The sequence below is a fragment of the Mustela erminea genome, chromosome 19, assembly GCF_009829155.1.
Source record: "Mustela erminea isolate mMusErm1 chromosome 19, mMusErm1.Pri, whole genome shotgun sequence".
In the NCBI taxonomy this organism is placed as follows: Eukaryota; Metazoa; Chordata; class Mammalia; order Carnivora; family Mustelidae; genus Mustela; species Mustela erminea.
The window spans coordinates 36,507,827-36,533,257 of record NC_045632.1 but is presented as its reverse complement, the minus strand read 5'-3'; the positions used below and the strand labels follow the sequence as shown (position 1 = coordinate 36,533,257).

General features: G+C 39.0%; 1 long non-coding RNA gene across 1 annotated transcript; it reads right to left on the bottom strand.

The window, feature by feature from the left end:
* Positions 1 to 342: 342 nt before the first annotated feature.
* On the bottom strand, positions 343 to 25,179 carry LOC116579596. The gene is made up of 3 exons (XR_004281334.1): positions 25,121 to 25,179; positions 10,708 to 10,928; positions 343 to 446 (listed from the first exon to the last, which is right to left on the bottom strand). It is a non-coding gene; the product is annotated as an uncharacterized LOC116579596 (long non-coding RNA).
* Positions 25,180 to 25,431: the final 252 nt, after the last annotated feature.

Genomic DNA, 25,431 nt, shown 5'->3' with positions numbered 1-25,431 from the left:
ATTCTTAGCACCTAGACGGCTACATACTACATTTTCAGTTTATACTTGTTGAATGAAGGAATATATAGATGAATGACGAATTTTATCGACAAGTTGAAGCCCAGAAAAGTTGTCTGATTAACCTAGTCCTAGAAAAAGGGGTAGATCTGAGTTTATAATCCAGGTTATTGCCCTTATGTCTCACAATGGTATCTTTGAAGTCTCCTTATTTCCCCTACAATTTGTTCACCTAAACTGAGAAAATTAGAAACAAACAGATGCCAGATGGAAAATGGAAGTCCAACCTTGAAAATTCATGAAAATGAGAAGAACTTCTTTGTAAAGCACCTTCTTTTCTTTAATCAGAAGGACTGTCAAATATCCTGCTGCCGGATGGGTGGCTTGGCTGATTCCAGTACATCCATTATCCAGTGATGACACTTCTGCTTGGATGCCAAGTTCTTTGGCTGCAGAAAAAATAAAATGCAATGGATCAAAGTGAGAGTGCAGTGGCCGATCAGCCTCTGACCAACCGGCAAGTAAGAAGTCCCCAGCAAGTGGGAACCCAGGTAATCATGTGATATATGTTCCATCCGTGGTAGACCTCTCAGATACAGAACGAATACAATTTATCAAAATAAACTTGATGGCATTTCTATTTGGGGTGCGGTACAATCCTTATGATTGGAAAGTTTTTTATCTGCAGAGCAATGCAGGGAAGCTCTCAGGGAAATTTAAAGCTATCAGTATTCTGGCATGCCTTGGTATAAAGTAGATGCAGAGGGATGAAGGTCTTTTTTTGTTATTTATTTACTCCTTTAGTAAGATATTTCTGCAGTTCACCGGAACAACTACTTTTTTTTTTTTTAAGATTGTATTTATGTATATATTTGACAGAGAGGGAGAGAGAGAGAGAGAGAGAGAGAGAAGCAGCAGAGGAAGAGGAAGAAGCAGACCCACTGAGAAGGGAGCCTGAAGAGGCAGGGGCTCTGTCCCAGGACCCCAGGATCATGACCTGAGTCGAAGCCGGGCGCTTAAACAACTGAGCCACCCACGTACCCCTGAACAACTTCTATCCTGTTAAACTTACCAAATGGCCTTGCACCCTTCAAATTCACCATCTCTTACAAATTATTCCTAAGTATCCCTATACTTAGTATACCCAATATCCCAGACAATTTCTCCTTGCCCTCCTCGGATCCCCATTTTCTGAAGTGTTTATCACTGTCCCAGCTTTTGAGCTTCTATTCCGTATCACAATACAAAATAATGTTTTTGTGTTTTGTGTTTGTGTGTTTGTTTCTCTTGAACTTGGATGTTGGGCCCCTAACACTAATCTCAAATTTTTGTTTAGGTATGACTAAATTTCTGTCATTCTTGGATGCATTTATTCAAACATTTACTTTGTGCACAAAAGATCCCACACACTGCTAGATGCTGGAAGATAAAACACAGCATTCTTGCTCATGTGCATGTAATTAAGTTCAATACACATTCAATACACATTGTTACATAATTCTAATACAACGAGATATTTCTGCAGAGACATAGATTGCCCCTGTATATGTGAAAGACCTTAGAAGACCCACGCCCCACCCCAGACCCTGCCTGGGCCCCAGTCTCATTCCTTTGGGTTTGCCCCCATGCCATTGGTCTTAAACTTTCAGGCAACTCATTAGGTTCACCTGCGTCCTCCCCTTTCCACACTTTGCTTACCTCTACTCATATATTTACAGAAAAAAGTTCTGCTCTGTAACTCCCACCAGACATTAAATATCTTGGTGGAAGTAACTATTCTCAATTCATCTTTCCAACCCTGGTATCTAACACTGTGTCTTCCATTCAGAGGCACTCAGTAAATGTTGAACTCACTGGCTCATTTGATAAATGCAGAACAAGCTTTAAGTGTCATTTTCTTCAAATGGAACTCAAAATAAGATTAACTTTGTCATCCCTCAGAAATGAAGCCATTTCTAATATGCCTTCAGTGAAGGAGAAGAGGAAGGAAAAAAAAAACATTTTGCAAATTACAATAACTTGACAGCTGCTTTTGCGAAACAATACCACATTAATTTTCAACATTCTACACATGGCTGAGTGGAAGATCCCTTAATCCCAGGTCCCATTTTATGTTTGCCTCATTGTCTCTGTCCCTTCATTGTATCACTTGCAGAAATCACCAGTGGCTGTGTACTCTCTTAAACCTTATTATTGCTGGAGAAGTCCTAGACGAGGTTAATGCAGATCTGCTTCCCAGGGGTACGTTAAAATGGATTTAAGTTCTTTATTTTGAGTGATTGACTTTGAGAAATCCCCATCTTTATCAGTTACTACCAGAGAAACAGAACTTTTCAGGAGTGACAGTACACTAACCACATATTCTTGAGTTCTACAGGAATAATACCTTTTAAAGGGATTGAGATTAATTTGGCCGTTTATGAGGAAGCGTAATCAGATGACCCTGTGCGTTGGGGCCAATGAGACACAGTGTCTGCAGTTTAATTTACTGGCTCCTAAAGACCTGTATTTGGGGAACTTTTCTGAGCAAATTCTCCAAGCTTTAGTCGTGCCACTGTGATTCTTTTGTTCTTGGCTTACTGTTTCCAACAAACGATTATCTTCAGAGGAAAGAGAAGGGAGAGTCTAGAAGGGGCTCTTTGCTTTTTAAACAACCAAATTGCTTTATCTTATTTTTAAAAACCGAATAACTTGCTTAAGGAAACTGAAGATACCTTTCAAATTCAGAATATGAGTGGCCCAAAATATAGTCTAACAGGCAAGAGGAATGGTAATTGCAATGGAGTCAGCATTTTGGTAAGTGAAGTGTTGCTTGACATGCCCATTCTTGTCTGATAATAAACAAAGGGATTAGGACAATTCATATCTTTTGCTATACAAAGCTATTTTTATTGATTGGTTTATTTTGGCTCTTTCAAAAAATTGAGGTATCAATAGGCATTTCAGAAACCACTGACAGAACATATCAGGAATCCCATTTCTAGGATTAATGATGTAGGTTGGGAAAGTATGAGCCAAAAAGGACATTCTGATAGCACAGTCCACACAAAAGCTAAATGGTACCTTCACGTCCTTTGAAAAGTCTCCTTTCGGGGACTAATTCAGCATCAGAACACAACTGGTTTCAAGAAGCATGGCAAGACGTAGAGGTGGTAGAAGTGAACAGTGAGTCATGCGTCTTATCAGGCCATTCACTGAGATGCTGTGATTTTCCTCACCTATTAAGGTCACTCCTCATCATTGCTCAAAATAATAAGGAAGGGTACAAGAAAATTTTTTTATCATTCATTCAAGTTTTGAGTACTGTACAAAATGAAACAAGAAGTAATAAGATCAGCCAAAATGTGTCTATTTCTGTAAGAGAAAACAACAAAAATTATAAAATGAAAGGAGGAAATAACAATCAAGATCCCTCTTTTGCAGGACGCCTGGCTGGCTCAGTTGGAAGAGTGTGCAACTCTTGATCTCAGGGTTGTGAGTTTGAGCCCCATGTTGGGTATAAAGATTATTTAAATAAATATTCTTTTTTAAAAAAAGATCCCTCTTTTGTGTGCATGCACTAATCAATAAAATTGTAGCTTGTAACTTGTACTTCAAAAATAGATAGGGGCACTGGGTGGCTCAGTTGGTTAAGTGTCCAGCTTTTGATTTCAGCTCAGGTCATGATCTCAGCCCTATGTTGTACTCCATACTCAGAGGGGTGTCTGCCTGAGAGTCTCTCTCTCCCTCTGGCCCTCCCTCCACTCACATGAGCTCTCTCTTTTCAATAAATAAATCTTTTAAAATATATATAAACATAGGTATAGGGGCGCCTGGGTGGCTCAATGGGTTGAAGCCTCTGCCTTCAGCTCAGGTCATGATCCCAGGGTCCTGGGATCAAGCCCCGCATCGGGCTCTCTGCTCGGCAGGGAGCCTGCTTCCTCCTCTCTTTCTGCCTGCCTCTCTGCCTACTTGTGATCTCTGTCTGGCAAATAAATAAATAAAATATTTTAAAAAATATGTATATGTGCATTGTGTATACATGTGCAATTATGTGTCTATATTTGGAAATTATATCTAACTATATAGTATACATACTTACATATGTTCATATATATCATATATACAATTATATATATTTGGTTCACAGAATAGAAAGCATAGATTTAAATGAATCAAATGCTTTTCGTACCTGATAGCTATTCTCCTTTGTGTGTGATAGCACTTCATTAATTTCTCTCTCATAACAACAATTGTGTTCTTTTGCGTGTATATATACATAGTTTTATGTATATATTTGGAGCCCCTTCAAATCACTGAATATGATTCAATGATTGAATCAATGATTGAAAATATATATATATATATATATATATTCAATGATTTGAAGGGGCTCCAAAATGACACCAAATAAGGATTACTGTGTGCTTCTGTGCATTCCCCTCTATGGTTCATGGTCTGACCCCAGTCTACCACAGCTCTCTCAACCTTAGCGGTCACTCTCCCAAAACAAACCATTATATCTGAACACTAAAGCCATATGCAGCCTTTCAAGTCAAAAGGAGCCATTTCAAGTCCCAGGGGTGTACTTGTCCCTCTTATTGTGGTTTCACCTTGTAGGCTGGGAAATTACGGGCCTCAACTTGTCCAGCTGGCAGATTTCCACTCACGTTTCATGGAAATAGGTGGAAAATACCACCTATTTCAGAGAACATCACAAACTTCTTCAGTTCCTGAAGTGCCATATTCCCAGTGCCTCTCTAGCAACTCCTTCACTCTGCTACACAAACATTCATTATCTCTGAAACTGTATTTTCCCCGAATCTTCACCTCTATAAACTAGGAGACACTGGAGGGCAGGCAACATACATCTTTGACTCTCCTGGAACTACGTTCTAGATGCAGACTCTAGATTCTAGAATGCATTCCTATTCCACAAATATTACTCTGTGAATGGTCTACTAGACATGTGGTTTTCATTTAGGATTCCTTTAACCACCCTTCTACAGTAAGCTCCATTTCCTCACATTTTAGTTAACGTCTTCCCATTCACAGGCATGAACTTTACCAAGAAACTATAAATAATGTTGTAGTGGTGATATGTACAAGCCTATAAATTCTTTGTCCACATAATTCCTCAGAGTTATCCTTCAAAGATATTGTATAGGTTTTAATTCTTCATCTCTGACATTACTGGATTGAATCCAGAAATAGAAACTAAATAAAATTGTGTCTACTCTAGAGAAGCCCACAGGCTCGTTTGTATTTAGAAACACTCACCAAATCTTTTGTTTCCTCTAATGGATCATGCATTTTTTTCTACCTTAACAATCTAGACTATGCTCAATTTTCTTAATGATTGTGCAATCCAATCTCCTGGATAAAGAGCAAATATTTTTTATCATGTTAAATAGATAAAGTCTACTACATGTCATACTCAAACAGAAAGAACATTTTTTTAGAGCTTTTTTTGGCAAAGTCAAAAGTATGAACTATGTTTTTTAGTGTGTTTTTTAAAATTTTTCTAAGCTTTGCTTTTCTCTTCTATAACATAATAACCTAATGGAGTATTAATAACATGTATGTAAAATAACCAATTGATTTTTGGCACATGATGGATGTTTAATAGTGAGTTCTGTATCCCTACCTTGTTGCAATTGTTTTTTCTTTTGTCCACTTATCCTTTCATGCATTTATTCTTTTTTTTTTTTAAAGATTTTATTTATTTATTTGACAGAGAGAAATCACAAGTAGGCAGAGAGGCAGAGAGAGAGAGAGGAGGAAGCAGGCTCCCTGCTGAGCAGAGAGCCTGATGCGGGACTCGATCCCAGGACCCCGAGATCATGACCAGAGCCGAAGACAGCAGCTTACCCACTGAGCCACCCAGGCGCCCCTCATGCATTTATTCTTTCATCCTTCTATCAATTCCACAATTCCACCACCCTCCATCTTTCAATGCACATAGTCATTAAACATCTTTTACATTATGAGTGACTTTGCTAATTGCTGAGGATAAAGAGATGAAAACTGATTTCTGCCCTTAAGATCCCAGGCCAGTGGGCGTGACACCCATGAGTCACAAATAAAACACAACTTTTGTTATGAGAGAGAAATTAACCAAGTGCTGTCATGTACAAAGGAGAGTAGCTGAAAAACGTTTGATACATTTAAGTCTATGCTTTCTTGTCCCTGAACCAAGCTGTGCTAAGCACTTTACCTAACTTATTGCATCTGGTCCTCACAACGACACATAATTATACTTATTTTAGAGGTAAAGATTCTGAAGCTTATGTAAGCAAGCACATGGTTAAAGTCAAGTTGCAAGTATTTGAGCTAGGATTTCACCCCAAACTGGTTCTCAAAACTTGTGCTGTTCCCTTCATGCATAGGGGTCTTCAAGGCAGATGTGAAGAGGATCATGTTCAAAAAGTGAGGAAAAACAGAATTGCATTCTCCAGTTTCATATTTCTATTTTCCAGAATGGAGTGCAAAAAGAACCTGGATACATAATGATTAATGACAGCCTCTTCCCACTAGGAAAACACCTAAGTTCCTGAGAGTAACGATTAGACAACTGAACAGCAAATAGAACGAGGCAGACTAAGAGATCATAGCACCATAAAATCCATTATATATAGCGGAATACACACACACACACACATATGTATATATAATGGATATAATAGATGTATATAGTGTATGTAGAATATTGGCTCTTTTGCTATTAATGGGTATTAGACTATATACGTGGAGTATATCCTAATTGTCTTTTGTTGAAAGACGCACGTTCAGATGAACCATGTTTTTTTTGTTGTTGTTGTTCTTTGGGCATGGGCAATAATTCCTGTGGAGTGTAATGAGAAAGAACAATGTGTTCAACATTATTTCAGCTAGCATCACTTTAGGTACTTTTCTCAAATGAAAGAAAATGGTTTCTCTATGTCTTTTATTTATTTTTTTAAGATTTTATTTATTCATTTGATATATGGAGAGAGATCACAAGTAGACAGAGAGGCAGGCAGAGAGAGAGGTGAAACAGGCTCCCTGCTGAGCAGAGAGCCCGATGTGGGGCTCGACCTCAGGACCCTGAGATCATGACCTGAGCCGAAGGCAGAGGCTTAACCCACTGAGCCACCCAGGCACCCCTATGTCTTTTATTTTTTAATTAGAAGTTATCTAATGGCCTTCTTTCCTTCCTCCCTTCCTTTCTTCTTCCTTACCTAATAATTCTGTCCAACAGCCATCAAGTGGGATGGAGTAAGCTTAGGAGGGTTAGAGCCTACCTGGGAGTGAGAAATACCCACGTGGAGGTGAGCAGGGCACAACCATGGGGGGAAGGAATGTCTGTGGTGGCCAGGCAAGGGAAGTGAGAGCTCGAATAGGTAGGGGAAGAATTTGTCCAGGAGTATTGTGAGTGGCAGCTGAAGCCCACACAGGATGTTGGAGCACAAAGAGCATGAAGAAGGCTCACAAACACCACTTGGTCAAGTGATCCATGTTATTATCTGCAAAACTGGGACACATCGCAACTGGAGACCACCTGTCAGGAGTCAATGACAGGAACAGAGCAGCATTTCTGTCACATTCCTGCCCCAAGCATCATATAATGTGAATCTAATCATGAGGAAATATCAGATAAACCCAAACTGAGAGAGATTCTGTAAAACAGCTGACCTATAATCTTCAAAAGTGACAAGGTCATGAAAGTCAAGCCAAGAATGGGGAATTCCGAAGATTGAAGGAGATTGTACCAATGGACATACTATCCTGGACTGGATTCCTTTGCTACAAAGACATTTTTGGCACAGTAAGTTAAACTCAAGCAGAGTCTTGAATTAGAAAACAGGTATTAATTTCACTTCTCTGACATTTGATGGTTGTGTCGTGCTAAGGCAAGAGAGTGTCTGGGTTGTAGAATATTACTTGCTAAGGTTTTCAGGGGTTATCATGCATCCTAGCGACAATTTTCTCTCAAACAGTTTGAGAAAAAGAAACTGTTATTCGTACAGGGTTTTGGTAAATACTTTCATAAGAATAATTCAAAAAGTTTTCATCTGTCATTAAAATGAAGACTGAAAGTCCAGTCTCTGAAGTGTCATAGAACCCTTGGTTCAAATTCAAGTCCATCCTTTACTAGCTGTGTGATACTGACAAGTCATATGACCTCCCTACACATGTATGGTGGAGGATATTGTTAAGTTTCCAGCAAAGCATAAAATGTCACAAGGTTTCATGTGAGGATTCAGTTCTTTAGTGCATAAAAAGCGATGAGAAGAGGGCATGACATAAAGCACCAAATCAGTTTAGCTACTGTAATCATTATTATTACAAATTAACATCATCATTTTATTGACTGGCTCAATTCTAGGAGCTTATAAGACATAAGCTGGCATGTGTAGTCATAGAAACCTGGGTTTAAATAATCACTAATTAGCTAGGTGGCCCAGAGAAATTTTCATAACTTGTGAAACTTCACTGTTTTCCATCAACTTCTGTGACCTCACCCTAGCTATTACTCATCTTTGTTCACTATGCCCCATCTACACGGGTTTTCTGTCATTTCCTCAAAAACATCTAGCTGTTTCCAGCTCTGGACAATAATGCATTGTCTTCTTTCTTCTGGGAACATACCTTTGCCCTTTCCTGGCCAAGATAGCTCTACTACTTCAGAGCCCTGCTTAAAATTAAGTCCTCACAGTCCCTGATCAATGATCAATTTTCTTTCACAGTCTCTATTTTTTTAAAGAACTTACTGAAATTCATATTTCTTCCCATTTTTATTGTCTGCATCTTACCCTAGACAAAAATATTCCTGAAATTGGTGCTTAGGCTTTGATTTCCCTGATCATTAGGCAATCCTCCTTTGCAGTTTCCATTTTTTTATAGAACTTATTAAAATTCATTTTTTCCCCATTTTTATTGTCTGCATTTTAAGCTAGAAAAAATATTCTTGAAATTGGTGTTGAGGTCTGTTGATTTCTATCGTATTTACCATTGTGTACCCAGGATATAGTACCAGACCCAGCATGGAGCAGGTTTTTTTCCAAATTATTTTACAATGAATTAATACACAAAAGAGCAGAACACAGCACCGGGCACTTGAGATTCACTGTCTCAACTCTGCATCATCCCTCCAAGGCTGACAGTAAATCAGGAACCAGTACCACCATTTCCATAAACACAGTCTTGCTCCTTACCCCAGGCAAAAGTAAAAAGTGTCAGTAGACCTTGACAATTCTCACAAAAAAAAAAAAAAAAAAAAAAATTTTCAGGTATTAAACATCCAGGCAGTTGAGTTAAGGAACCTCACCCAAATTATGTAAGGAGACAATGTGGCATGCAAATTTCCAGTTCCCACTAAAAAATGAATGATTACTTCAGAAGAAAGTAATTGCCTTGGCCCTAAATGCAGCTGTTATTTATGTCACATTATTTATAAGACTGATGTACATAATATTCTTCCAGTTCTACTATAAATTAAAATAATTCAGGAACATTAGCTACAGACACTTATGAGAAGATATGTGTACAGTTGCTACACTGCTGACTCTAATAAGAATAGGGTATTTTCTTCAAGATAAAGACATTTTATGTTAAAAAATGAACAAATAACCTCATCATTGTCACACGGGAGTGATGGCCAACCGATGACCAAGTTATGCAATATGAAAATGTCCTCGTGATTTTAAGTCACTTAGCTTTAGTTATTTAGCCTTAGATGAGAGTAACATATAAAGAATTGTAAATGGGCATTACAACCAGAAGACATGTCTCCAACTCCAGCCTCTTGAGTATTAGCTCTAAAACTTGGGGCAAAATAAGCTTCACCAAATAAACTTTATCTTCCCCATCTATAAAATGGGAATGACACTTACCTTGTAAAGTTGTTTTAGGGATTCAGTGAGACAGTGAATGTACCACAGCTCAACGCTTAGGCTGCTATAATAAAACACTACAGACTGGGTAGTTCATAAACAGCAGATATGTACTTCTCATAATTTTGGAGGCTGGATGTTTTGAGAGCCATAGTTTTGAAATCAAGACATCAGCATTATTAGGTTTTGATGAAGGCCCTCTTCTGGATGGAGGACTGCCTACCTCTGTCATTGTTTCCTCACATGGTAGAAGGGATAGGTAACTCTGTAGGACCTCTTTTATAGAAGCACACATCTCAAACATGAGGGTTCCACCTTTATAACCTAATCACTCCCCTAAGGCCTCACCTCCAAATACCATTAGCTTGGGGATTAAAACTTTAACATAGGAGTTTTTTGGAGGGAGACACAAAAATTCAGATCTTAGCAATGGCCATATAGAGAACATCTAACAAACGACCATGATGGTGATGAAAGTTTTGGATGCAACCATTTAATCCTGAGTTTGATTGGTTATTAACAACACCTAATGTGACAGCAGTTTCAATGTACTGGCCTATTATTTGGTATTAAGAGGAGGGAAGAAAGCTTGATTTTACTTGGTGACCATGATCCAGAACATAATAAAGATGGAAACAAGATAAGAAAGATGATAGTACATCGACTATCATCTCAGTTTTACCCTATCACAGATGAGATCTTGCCCATAGGGGCTGGAGACACCTCACCTACAAACACCCCATGTCAGGCACGTGATGTGATGCAGTGGCACCCAGCAGCCCTGCAGATGGGGTTTCACTGTCCGCTCCTTATCCCTGATGAGGGAACTGGTACTTACAGAGATGCAGCAACTTACCTAAGGAAACCTAGAGCTGGCTCAGTGAGGAATTTGTCCAGGGACTTGAGGAATTGTTCAATAGTTTCTTCTCTGATAAAACCGACAGAGAAACTTGATCTCTCATCCTCTTCTGGCAGAAGCTAGTGATGCTGGCGGGGCATATCAGCTTTTAAGTGAGTTTCATGGTGTGCTTGCATGAAACAAGGTGCATCTGAGTAGAAATGTCTTCTTGGGGTGTCCTATAAAACAGATAAAAAAATGATCCTGGAGCATAAGCATTTATCTGCGTGTCTCATCACAGCCTCTGCCAGACCGCATGTAACCAGCCAGAATTCAGACCCAGGTCCATATACTACCCGAGCTTCACTGACACCCTGGCCTCAGGCCCCTTTGATGGTATACTGACTCTGTTTTACTTCTGAAGAATCTCATTCTCTCTTTTTATGATGGAAATTTCTTGCAGTAAGGACCAGAATACTGAATATCTATGTGGCAGATACTATGCTACATGCTTTAGATACATTAACTTTTTTTTTTTTTTTAAGATTTTATTTATTTATTTGACAGAGATCACAAGTAGGCAGAGAAGCAGGCAGAGAGAGAGGAGGAAGCAGACTCCCTGCCAAGCAGAGAGCCGGATTCGGGGCTCGATCCCAGGACCTGGGACCATGACCTGGGCTGAAGGTAGAGACCTTAACCCACTGAACCACCCAGGTGCCCCAGATACATTAACTCTTAAAACAAACCTGGAAATAGGATAAAGGGTGTTGTCCAATGTCGTGGACTCTAAGCATGAAACCACAGGGTTCATTAGGTCAGTCTAATTCCAGACCCATGCTTACTATAGTATGCAACTACAGCACAATACAAGTTTATAATTAAGTACTTTCTACTACCATTATTATTAGGGCAATTAAAAACTAATATATACTTCGGTGAATCACAGTGAATCGTTACTCTGTTCGTCTAATAGCACTTTAGATTTACGTTATGCAGTCTAACTCACACGCGTATTTTATGTGATTTACATCCTTGGTCCTCACGCCCATCTGGTGTTTCTCACCTCTTCTCCCCCCACAATTTCAGGACCATCTAGATGCAGCCAGAGACTGGGAACTGAAGTTGTTGGTGTTTAGAATCCTTATTTTTTTCTTGTACCTGGGCATTGGCTGATGGGATGCTTCAACCTAAGTAGGCCTGAGGTAAAGAAGTAGAAAAGCTTATACATATTCTTTCTTCCCTTCATTCAGTTACTCTTTCCCACAGGTGAAAATCAATTAAGAGCCCCTATCATAATCTAATTGAAACCTCTGAGCTAGTGTTTGACGTTTCCCTCACTCAGGGGGGTTATATGCCAATTGTGGGGAACTGGCTTACCCAGCTTCAACTAACAGATGTTGAGCTGTAGCTTTCCACTAGCCTATCCAACTTCCCTGTTATTTCCCTAATGTAATCTATATATAGATATATCTCTATATAGATAGATATAAATATATAGATACTATACTATAGATATATAGATACTATACTATATATAGATATATATAGATAGATATCTCTATATATAGACACACACATATATATATATATATATTCTAACCAGCTAATAGGCAAAAACATTTTTACACGCATTAGATCAGAACTGACCAACAGATTTCAGGTGCGATCTCAAAACTGAGCTCTATCACAGGGGAGAGATTAGCTTGCCTGGTGCGGAAGCCAGACTGAATGTGAAAGAAGGAAGAAAGGAAGAGAGACATGTGACTCCAGAGATCATGAGATGTGCATGTAGATTACTTACCGACTTTCAGATTTAAAAATAAATAAATATTATCTAACATAGAATGCCCATGATTACATGGTTCAAATGATCTGCCTTTACCCTTTGCTACTCTTAATTTTTTTAAATGAAGCCTTCATGAGAGAAACGCAAACATGTGACTCGCTCCACAATGAGAATAAAACTGGCACCCATTGTCTGGATTCTTCTGTGGGATCGAGATGCTAATGAGCAGTCAGTGTTCACAAAAGCCTCACCTTAGTATAATGAGAGATTAGTAAACTAGATTGCATCGCCCCTTGAAATTGTGCGTTTGAATCATCTCTCCCTACAATGCAGCTCTTTCCAAATGACACATTCTATAGCAGGCCAATAACTCATTTCTGCCTCCCAGGAAGGTTTCTCTCCCTATCTCCGAACCCAAAATGCGTTGCTCATAAATATTAACATTTTGTTAGTGTGGGATCTTAGGCCAATTTGAATCGTGGAGATTGGGATGTGATTTGACTTGAAAAGAGTAATGGCGTTATTGTGAGTCCAAGGATCAAAATGAGTTTTGCAGAAGAAAATAACCGGAATAGTGCATAAAATAGGTGACAACCTTTGGCTTCTTTAATTAAACTCCAAAGAAGGAAAATCACAATGAAGATGTTAGGCCCATTTTTACAGCTTTAAAACTGGATACGGACCCTTCAAACTCTTTTTTTTTCTCTCTTCCATAAGCCATGAGAACAGTCTTTTTTAAAATTAAAGAATACGTACCACAGATGAGTGGTTACTGTCAGTATCTCTACATGAATTATCTCATGACTCACAAAAAGTTAGCCGGGTAACTATTGTTATTATCCTCCATGAGACTTATTGTCCTGCTACTTAACTTCCCTCCTAATTGCAGAGGTGAGATTTGAACCCAGAGCCACTGGGATCCTAGCTATTAGTGGCTAACAGTAAGAACAGGGTAGGGAAGAAATCGCTCTGTTCTCTGCTTTGGAAAGCTCTTCCTTGCTGTTTAGAGAATCATTTTGAATTCACATTTCTCCTAGCGTAATGATGCACACATCATTAGGCTCCAATAGGTAAACTTAAACTATTTTTACATGCTTTTTTGGCAAACTCAGATTCTGTATTAGACACCTTCAAGGCGGTATTTGTGAGCAGTGCACATTGGATATCTCTAAATGTCTCTATATTGATGGGCTCTGTGACTACTTAATGTTTTAAGGTAATTAAACCACAAAAACTCATTGGAATAATGTTTAGGGCTGACTTAAACCCTTAAAAGCCATTAGCTGTTAACTGCCAAGTTGCTCTGAGTCTCTGTCTGCATGAAATTGAATCATATTTGAAAGGTTTTCTGGCTGGTGGCAAGATTCATAAAACCCCGACAGCTTTACATCCTTCATCACAAACCAGGAAATCAGAGGGAAGGGAAACAGCCCTTGATTTTTTCATCAACTGTGTCTCTAGGATCTTCAACTAATTAACCCCATTTTGCATTCATGTGGTAAAATTGCAAATACTCGTTTACCATTTGTTGAATTCAATTCCAATCAAGGAGTATTGGCGCTATACCTGTAGGGATCAATACAGGGGACAGATTGATTAATAAGAAGGACCCTGCCCTCAAGCAGCTTTAGAGTCAAGAGACACCAGCAGATGAGTACACTGAATAAAAACATTTCGTGTGGTGCGGTAAACTCACCAACAGAGGAATGCACAAAGCCAAAAGGGTTGGGGGTGGGAGGGGTTGTGAGTGGGGTCAAGCTAATAGGAATTGCCAGGCGAAAAAGCAGCAGTCTTTCAGACCAAAACAAACAAACAATCCAAAATACACAAGAAAAAAAGTAATGGTATTTTTCATTCAAATAAAGATTTCAAACAGAGTACCTCATACACACACGCGCGCACACACCTACACTAGAGTAAATTTCTGACTTTTGAACACCTGGCATTCTGATAAACATTATGAGACCACGTGCTGACCCTGCTCAGCCATGACTCTCTGAAGGGTTGGAAATGCTTGTGTCATAGAGGACTGACACGCTCATAGCCTCGTCCCTCCTGGTCGCTATGTACACCCACCACCAGGGCTGCTGTTGGTGCAAACAAACCCTTCCACCTGTCTCTCCAGGAAAGCTAAGCTCTCTCCCAGCAGGGACACTCCCACAGCCCCTTCTCTAATCACCCGGTCCTCAGAGGAGAGCCTCAGGGTTTTGAATTCCCTGTTCAGATAGAGACGGTGAAGCCCATTTAGATTTCCAGGAGATTCGCCATTATTTCAGCTGTAAAATAGCGTAATATAGCAAAGAACATAACTACCATTCACGGTACCAGTTTGATGGGACGGCGTATTCATTTCAATCAGTGTGGTCAGAACTTGGCATGTGTAAGGAACTGAGGTGTAGGGAAAAGCATATACCTCTGTACTGAAATACAATTCCCCTACATTGTTCCACATTCCTCCCAGAGACTAAGTTGGTGTGTCTTCATCTTTAAAGTAGGGATATTAGGGACGTCTGGGTAGTTCCATTGGTTAAGTGACTGCCTGCGGCTCAGGTGGTGACCCTGGAGTCCCGGGATCAAGTACCGCATCGGGCTCCCTGCTCGGCAAGGAGTCTGCTTCTCCCTGACCCTCCCACTTCTCATGCTCTCTCTCTCTCTCTCTCAAATAAATAAATAAAATCTTAAAAAAAAAAATAAAGTAGGGATATTAATATTTACTTCCTGTGGCTGTTATGTGGATTAGTAAGATATTGAATACATAGTACATGTAATATAGGCAAGGCTTGTACAAACTACACAGTAAGTACTTGTTTTAATTAATACTCGGGTTATTATTAGAAGATGAGCCAAATGAGGGGCCCTGAGTGGCTCAGTCAGTTAATCTTCTGACTTGGTTTTGGTTCAGGTCATGATCTCAGGGTGGTAAGATAGAGCCCCATGACCAGCGTCCCGCTCAACAGGGAGTCTGCTCAAAGATTCTCTAACTTCTGCCCTCCTCGGATAAATAAATAAATCTTAAAAAAAGAAAAGGGTGGGGAAATGGGGTAACTGTGATGGGCATTAAGGAGGACATGCAATGGGATGAGCCCTGGGTGTCACAGGCAATTCATAAATGACTGAATTCTAGATCTGAAACTAACGATGTACTGTATGTTGGCTGGCCGAATTTATTTATTTATTTATTTATTTATTTATTTTAAAAGATTTTATTTATTTATTTGACAGACAGAGATCACAAGTAGGCAGAGAGACAGGCAGAGAGAGACGGAGAAGCAGGCTCCCCGCTGAGCAGAGAGCCCGATGCAGGGCTCGATCCCAGGACCCTGGCATAATGACCTGAGCCTAAGGCAGATGCTTTAACCCACTGAGCCACCCAGGCGCCCTGACTGAATTTAAATTAAAAAAAAAAAAAAAAGAAGACGGCCATATGATTCAATGGTTTCCTTTGCTGACAGAAAAAAAAAAAAAAATTGATCACCCGCTCTAATCTTCTACCTTGTCACAACCATTTGACTATACACTCCTTCCTCAAACATACGTTCTAGCTCAGCAAAAGTAGATGAACTAACTTTCCTGAATGTGGGATTGCACCTCTTCTTGTTCTTTCCCCCAAAGTTCTGTTAAGAAAGATTGAAAAAAGCACTAGGCAAGTTGTTTTTGCCATTGGTGCTATTGCATTTAACCAAGACATCAGCCCAAGGTCCTCTGGTTGTTGCTTTGCCCTATGACTGCTTGTCATCCTTCCACCAACAGTCTAGGACAGTATGACAGAAACCTTTGGGTTCCCCCCCCCACAAGTCTAAGCTCCTCAAGGAAATAAATTTTGTTAAGAATTCTGATAACCTTTTTCCCTGGGTTCAGGTTAAAGTGTGTTCCTGGAATACTCCTAGAGCCCTCAAGGTTAGACAGGACGCCTCTGGTTCCCCAACCCCATTGTCCCTATTGACATTTTATATTTGAGGATAATGCTACCCATATGGGAAAAAAGCTCCAGTAGCCCAGTCATTGAAATTTAGCAGCAAATCAATCTTTAACCTATACTATGTGGCCCTTTTTACTACCTGCAGAATGCTCTCTATAATATGCAATCATCAACTTTATGTACTCATTTACCATCTAGTTCCCATTCCCATATAAGTTGCTTAAAATCAGTGACCTTGTCAATATTGCCTAACATTTGAATTCTTACTACAGTCCAGCTACTGTGCCTGGGGAGAACAGCTACATAAATAGTTGGTGAATGTATAACTGAGGCTTAAATGCAATTATACATCTAAAATAACTTATAAAATCCAAAATACCATGAAATATTACATCCTTTTTGTTAACGCTTCAATCGTGCAATGGCTCTCAAACTTACTTAACAGCCATGACATCTACCACCACTGTACCCCAGCTACCCTTTATTGAATATTTATCTATGCTTACCTGTTTACAGACCTTATCCCATTAATCCTAATGTAATATCAATGATAAAGGCTTTTTATTTCCTCCCTCACTTCCATTTTACAGATAGACAAATTAAGATACATAGAACCTAAGAGATTTTAAAGGGAAAAGTGACAGGAAACAGGTCTGGAGAAAATTATTAGCTCATATTAATTTCTCTACTTCAGAGTTCTCATTCTGTCTTTGGGTAACAGAACAACACTGAATGGTACCAATAGTCTTTTTTTTTTAGAAGTCTCAGACTATGTGAAAGAAAAGATTGAGAAGAATGTACATACACACATTTACATGGTATTTGTATATGCATAGAACACACAGAATGACACTAACTTAGACTCTGAGACAGGAATTTAGGCTCCAAAGTGGAAAGGATCTGCTTTTTATTTGATATCTTTTGTTATTTCTTAATTTTTTTTCTCACATGCACACATTAATTTTTTTCAAGATAAATATGGAATGGAATAGAAGGGAATGGAATGGGATAAAATCAAACAAGATAAAACAAAATAATAAAAATAGAAATAGAAATAAAAATAAAAATAAAATAAGACAGAAAGGAGAACCAAAGGACCAATCCAGATTAGTGGCAGTGAGGAAGGAAGAGTGGTCATGGATTTAAGACTTCCAGTGGAAACGTGGTCCAGTTGTGATGTGAAATAATAAGAGTTATTAAGTCTAAAATAAAGATTCTGTACTCCAATATGACTGGGATTACTACTGGTAAACAAAAGTGATGACCTCTCAATAGCATCATTTTCTTCAGGCCATTTAAATGTCTGATAGGCGTACATTTCATTCTCTAGGGATTTTTTTCCCCTATCGAGTATTTCTTGGATATAAAATCCTGGGACAAAAAAACTTCGGCACGGGATCATCTAGAGCGGGGCTCAGCAAACTACAGCTTGTGGACCAAATTCAGCATGCTGCCTGTTTTCATAAATATGGAATACAGATCGTCATTCCCAATTGTTTTCATTGTCTGTGGCTGCGTTGGGACTACAGCAGTGGAGCTGAGAAGTTTCAGCAGAGACCTTAGGGTTTGCAAAGCCTGACACCTTTACTATCCGGCCCTTTAAAGAAAAAGGTTGCTGAGCTCAATTCAGAAGATAAAATTGCCAGAACTCGCTGGTCAACTAGAAGCAATGAGGGACATAAAGAAATTGAATAGACTTTAAACACTCAAATTCTTACCAGACCCAGACAGGAAATACCAGTGAGGGAAGTGGAGGCGTTCTGAAAGGAGAAACAACAGTGGAGACTAGCAAAAGGAAAAGTAGACACATCTTAAAAGGGGCAGGACTTGTCAGCCAAAGCCTTATAGAAATCTGGGCCAAATATTGCCAAGTCTACAAAAAATGACAAATTTTCACACAAAAAAATGACAATTTTCATATTTGTGTAAACTGCTTTGATTATATTCTTTTTAAGTTTGTGGTTAAAGAAAACCTAACTGTAGATGGAGTACAGCCAATTGATGGCCCATTTGAAATCTCCAGTCCAAAGAGAATTCCAGGTTATTAGGTTGTTTAATTAAGTGGTGCGGATGTTTTCATTAAATGCAATTATGTTTGAAAACGTTCAGTAAATTCCAAGTATTTGTCACGAAATCTCCAAATGTGTAAATACTACTACTACTACTAATAATAATAATACTTTTTCTTCTACTACTACCAACAACATTAATAATAAGTATGATTGACAGTATATTCTACTTCCTTGAGAGGTGAGTAGGGAGGGAATAGTTGCTTTGCTGAGTTTTGTATTATGCTGATATTCTACAGCTGTGAGAAGAACCATGTTTCCAGTCATAAATCAGAAAAAAAAAACAAACGGAAACACAAAACAAAACAGACAAACAAAAACCTAGAATGGAGGGCAAGGAAAGCCAGGTTCCCTAGAAGAAAGTGTAGGGGTTGGGAGGGACTTGAGGTAGAAACTCTGGTAGTCCTGGTAGAAAGTGAAAAGCAAAACCAGCAAGCAAGAAATCAGACAAGAATAAGACAAAGCAATGGAGAGGATAAAGAAATGTGAGGACATGATAAACGTGAAACCACGATAGTAACTGAAGCTAAGGGCTGGTGGGAATATTGCAAGGTTTCCTTCAAAAAGAAAAGATTTTCTTCAGTGAATACATGACAACCAAGACTTTAAAATGTCCAACTGGAAGTGCAGATAAATAAGAACAAGGGGGTCTGGCTTTGTTAGCCTATGTTACTAGATGGGTAAAATATTTTTATTAGAATTAAAATGCAGCTAGTATCAAGAAGGAAAGTGCTTTTCCAAATGATGAATCTGCTCCATAGTAATGAGTTCAAACATTTGAACACAATGAAAACTTTTGGATTTTTTAAAGAGTTCACACATACACACACACCATATACACACAGACATACATTTATAGATGTTTACAGATACATGTATATTTATATTACTTTTTGAGAGAGAGAGAGACCAAGAGAGAAGGAGAAATGTAGTTACTATGGTGTATACAAGAAGCTCAAAAGCAAAGAACATTCTGGCTGAAATGAAACCTTCTCCATGAACACTTATGGAGTCCAGCTCTACCCACTGAGAAGTAGAGGATTTGGTGTACATTACAAATGGGTCTAAAAATGAAAATGAAATAATCTTGGCCAACCACATTTTTTCATCAAATTTTAGAAATGTTCACGGTAATTGCTAAAATCCAAGTGCAACCTGCCAAATGAGACCTCATTGGTACTAAACATTTCAGCTTTCACCTTGGGGTTGATGAACGGTATGAATTCCTCAAAATAATGTTGCTGGAGACATATCCCTGTGTTTATAATTGGACTTTCTTCTAGAAAGATGGTTAATATTTTTGCAGTTGGTTTTCCAACTGAAGTGACAGCTAATCTGATCCCCAAATTGAACCTAGGCAGGTTACTCCTACCAGACAGCAGGCATGGTTTTACTCCTGGATCTGATTTCCATGAACACTAATGATACATCTGTTTTCTCCTTAATTCACTTGAATAGAACCCAAATTTGTATAAATCCACAAACGCAGTGAAAATGTTTAAAACGTAAATTATTTTAATAAAGTTTGAACGTAATCCTCATGGCTAAGATGGACTGAAATAATACTGACAAACTTTGCCTAAGCACAATTTCACTGCATTTTAATTGGGATACCTCAAAATCTAGAATGACAATGACTTCAGCTCTTGCATTATCAAGGTCAAACATGACATTGTATCAAGACCATTTCCTTCAAAAATTGGGTTTTAAAATATTTTGAAAACAAAGGTCTTCACCATGTATTGTAAAATTTTATCAAGTAATAAGCTGCAAAAATTCTCTTCCATTAATGCATTTTCCCCCAGTGTGGCAACCTTCAAGAGAAGAAAATCCTATCATCACCACTAAATCCTTCTTAAAGTTCTCATTGATCATAGCCTTAGAACAAGATTATAAAAAATAGTCCTACACTGAGATAATGTGTAAGAGATTTTGGGAAATCTCAACACTCCATTTTAGATTACATCTAGCAGGTTTTCAGGCTCATGTTCCATTCCATTGATAAAGATGGATTATCAGTGTTTGCCTCTTAATTAAAGACATACAATACCTATCGCTTCTTATAGTTGTCACACAAATACCATAACCTTTCCCTTCTGTATTAAAAATCCTATATTTGATCTAAGTGTCATTTAAGTGAATAATACAACTATTGTGCCTTTAAAGAATCAGGTATTGACTTAGGAGGGAGCAAGCCATCTTAGAGTATGATTCTGTTTTTCATCAGGATTGGATTTAAAACTTTTCTACTATGACCACTAGTTCAAAACTAACAAAAGAGAATAGTTGAATTTAAAGTCAGCTTTTGATGGTAGTAATGGAGATACAATTTTGTTTAATTGAAGTATTTTTAATTTGGAAAACAACAAGCCAATTAGGAAGACATTTCATGCTTTACTCCAAAATTACATAAGTACTTCTGGATCAGAAGTGTTAATGATGGCAAATCTTCAAAGATACTTTTTGTTGTTGTTGTTATGTTGCAATATGTTGGCATCCATGAGCCAAAAATCAAAGCAATATTTACTCTTTGATAAAACAATATTTGTTCTTAGATCAAAGAATAATTTACACATGGAATAACCATTTAGCACCACTCTGATCTAGCACTGAAATACAAGAAACAATGTGTTAATCCACACTATAGACAGCATTTGATAACTCTAGAATCACAAAATGAAGGCAATTAATAGAGTCATCTACTATAACCCTGTCTTCTTCCAGGTTAGCGAAAAAGAGAGAGAGAGAATGAGACCCAAGTATAAATGAATTATTCAAAGATCATGTTAACTGGAGGTGAAAATCCAGATGTTGGGGACATTGTTTTCGTTAGGAGCCAAGTCGGTGTAAGGGGAAAAATTGGGGAGAGGGAGCCTCAATGCACCATAAGAGCTCCATTCTAGTTAAACTTCTGTAAAGAGAGAAGTGAAGAACACCCAGAAAAAGCATTAGGCTGCAGTCCTGTTGTAAGAACGTTCTGCCAGAACAAGGGAGTCCTGGAGCCAAGGCATAAATCTTCCTATCAGAGGGTCCTGTGTCTCCCAGCAACCAGCTTGCTTTTTGTCTGCCTGCGGGTCTCAGATCTCAGGCTTGGAGTGGCCAGGGGGAAGCCCCACTCCACATGCAAGAAAGAACCTGAGGCAGCTGGAGGCTGAGCGGGGCATCTTAATGGCCACCACCATCCCCTCACCTACAGAAGGCCACTTGGGTCGTACATCTAAAGATTGCTCTCTAACATTCTCCACCTGCACGGGCAAGGTTTCCTGCCTTCTAGAGAGAGATTTTGTTTTACAGTAGGTGACGATTCACTGCTGTGGAGAAACAAGGGCCACGTTGTTAGGAGGCCTTCCTAGGAGGAAGCAAAAAGAGCAGTCGATTTAGGTGACGGTGATGGTGCTAATGAACAGGAACTGTGATCATTAGGAAGTGTTTTCTGTTCACTAGTTATTCTAACAGCCATTTCACATGAATTAACTCCAAAGCTCACATTAGTTAATAATAATTCCACAGGGGGTTGTTTTTTCTCCGTTTTAAAAAGGGAGTACAGGGACTCCTGGGTGGCTCAGTCGGTTAAGCGTCGGCCTTCTGCTCAGCTCGTGATCCTGGGGTCCAGAGATCGAGCCCCAAGGCGGGCTCCCTGCTCAGCAGTGAGTCTGCTGCTCCCTCTTCCCCTGCTTATGTTTTCTCTCAAATAATAAATAAATAAGTAGATAGATAGATAGATAGATAGATAGAATGAACCCAGACTCTGTGTGCAAGGTCACCCAGTCAGCTAATAAGTGTCAAGTCACTTACCTTCTCTCAATCTGATTTCCTTATCTGCAAAATAAGATAATAAAACTACTTTCAAGGGGTGCCTGGGTGGCTCAGTCAGTTAAGCTTCTGCCTTCAGCTCAGGTCATGATCCCAGAGTCCTGGGATCAAGTCTAGCATGGGGCTCCATACTCCATGGGGAGTCTGCTTCCTCCTCTCCCTCTGCCATTCCTTCTGCTTGTGCTTCTCTCAAATAAATAAATAAAATCTTAAAAAACAAAACAAAACTACCTTGAAGTGGGTGTTAGGAGGATTCAGTGGTATGTTAATGGTAACTTGGACTAAAAACCGACTGTATCTACCAGCTGCTTTAACACACCTCTCACTCCCTATCTCCTGTTAGATTCCCATGGTGCAGCCCCTTTTCCTCACTCAGCATTTTCTGAGCACTTGTCTTGCAGAAGCCCCTGTGAGACTGTCACTATTTGTGTAGGAGTCTATAGTTTTCTTTGACTAAAGGGCAATACCGCCAGCCCCCAGCAGTGAAGACAATACATTCTGGAGTTGTGGAGTCAGAAAGTCAACTTGACACAGTTTCCCTCTTTTTAACCTCTAATTAATCTTCCTCCAATTGACACAAGCTAGCTGTGAATTTTTCTACTTAATTTTCCTAAGCCTCGGTTTCTTGGTTTCAGGTAAAGAAAGCCAATAATCCTAATTTTGTAAGGTTCTTAGGATTAAATACAGTCCGTTTATGCAAGATGTCTGGACGGTGGGAAAGTGGGAGCTATTACTATAATTATTATTATTATATATATTTTTAAATACAGTATAAAGTGGTAATTCTCTGGTTCGTGGTCTACAACTCATCTTGAATTCTAGCCTTTTTCTTATTTGTCTCTCTCCTTATGATAAACATGAGTGCTAGTCAAGAAAGTCACTGGAAAAAAAAAAAAAAATAGGACCCCTGGGTGGCTTAGTCGGTTAGTGTCTGACTCTTGATTTCAGCTCAGGTCATGATCTCAGGGTCACGGGATCGAGCCCCACATCAGGCTCTGTACTCAGCTCAGAGTCTGCTTGAGATTCTTTCTCCCTCTCCTTCTGTTCCCCCCAACCCCTCTCATGCCCCCCCCCAAAAAATAGATAAATAAAATCTTTTAAAAAAGAAAGAAAGAAAGTCAATAGAGACACAGGAGCTATTTACGTGCTAATTCACCAAAACAATAAGAAACTATCCCCTAAACTTGTCTTATTCATGGTAGGGCTAATGTAGTGTTTCTTAATTTTAAAAGCTCAGACCCCCCAATTTGGAAAAACCAAAATACTTCCTGCAAATAAATTTTAATAAAAACTCCCAAGATTTATACACTGAAAGCATGATTGAAGGAAAACAATAATCTGGCAACATAAAATCCATAAATTCAACCCATAGTATGGTTGATTTCTGCAACTTTCTCCTTTTGTGGCATATGGACAGCAATATCAATTTAATCAAAATGTGGACAATTGGCTGCTTCGGAGATTTTCTGTGTGTTCGGGAGATGGAGACCAAGACAGAGAGAGGAGAGAGTGAGAAAGAGAAAAAATTCAAATAGGTTTGCATTTGCAAACTTTTTGAGAAGCCACTCTATTGGCTTTTACATAAAGGCATCAAATTTTCAATAGCTAAATAGAAATATAAGGGAGCTAAAGCCCAAGTAGAAAATGCACAACCATAAACCCATTTGCTTTCCTTCCTATACCCAATTTCAATACCATATAATGAAAATAAACATTTAAATGAGATTTGATGCCCCAAATTGCTCTAGCGTTTGGGGGAGCCTTCTAATGCTTCCGGTATGAGCGTATATAGTTTAAGAAATATGTTCCCTGGGGCGCCTGGGTGGCTCAGTGGGTTAAAGCCTCTGCCTTTGGCTCGGGTCATGATCCCAGGGTCCTGGGATTGAGCCCCCATTGGGCTCTCTGCTCAGCAGGGAGCCTAATTCCTCTCCTCTCTCTGCCTACTGCTCTGCCTACTTGTAATCTCTGTCTGTCAAATAAATAAATAAAATCTTAAAAAAATATATATATATGTTCCCTAATGAATTTAGCTCTTACCCCACCCCACTCATCTTATATACTCTCTCTGTATACCTTGATTATTTTCATTATAGCACTAATCATGAACTCTACTCATTTTAATTTTTCTCATATGTTCTTTACTACAATGTAAGCTCCAAAAGCCAAGCATCTCTTCTTTACCCTTAAATGCCGACAGCCTAGCAGAGTCTCCACACCTAAGAGACAGCACAATGCTTTCTGAGAAGGAAGGGAGAAAGGGAGATTGTAAGCAAGAGACGGAAGGGAGGAAAAGAAAGGTACGGAAGAAAGGGAAAGTCAAAGAGAAGGGCTAAGAAAAAGGAAAGAAAAGAGAAAAGGAAAAGGCAAATAACTCAAGCCTCCCCCCCTGTATTGAGAGGTTTACCTGTTTCCTCCGGGACCCCCATCATCACTTGCTTTATCATGTTCTAACAACCCTAGCTTGCTTTCTTCATCCTGTCATCCTATCTCAATGGCCTATCGAGTCTCACTGTGGAAAGCATCATTCCCTCCATATCCTGTTAATTCCAGGCTGTTGTGGCAGCAAGATTTACCGAAGGTTTGCTGTGGCAGAGGGAAATTCTTTAAGGCAGACAAACCCATACATTGAATATAAGATTTCTCTATTTCTACAAACCGACGGACGGTTTTCTCTCTGGGAAGCATAATCATTTTCTACTTCGGCCATCTCTTTACTCTTCTTGTTTCCAGAAAATGCCCTCATCCCCCGTCTAGTGTGTCATGCACTGTCATTTAGATCTTCTTCCTTCCGGTCCTGTTTCTATATTCATGTTTCTTCTTCTGCAAAAGGTATTGCTTACTTACTCGTAATTTATTTATACCTTGCCTCATTCCACAAAGGATTTGTTGTACTACAGGATCACCTGCAATAAAGAGATAAAAAAATAAAATGTAAGTACGATATGAACAAAGGATTATGATTAATCCAGTTCTGTCCAGCTGGAGTCAAAAATAGGAACAGGGCAAATTAGTTAAAATAAGAGATTAGGGCCAGGGAAAGCATATGTTAAAATGTGAACTCTAGACCTGGACTGAGTGATGAATAAAACACCAAAAAATGTACTTAGAGTAAATTTTCGGACTCTAGATGAACCTGAAGAGTTGGTTCTAAGCTT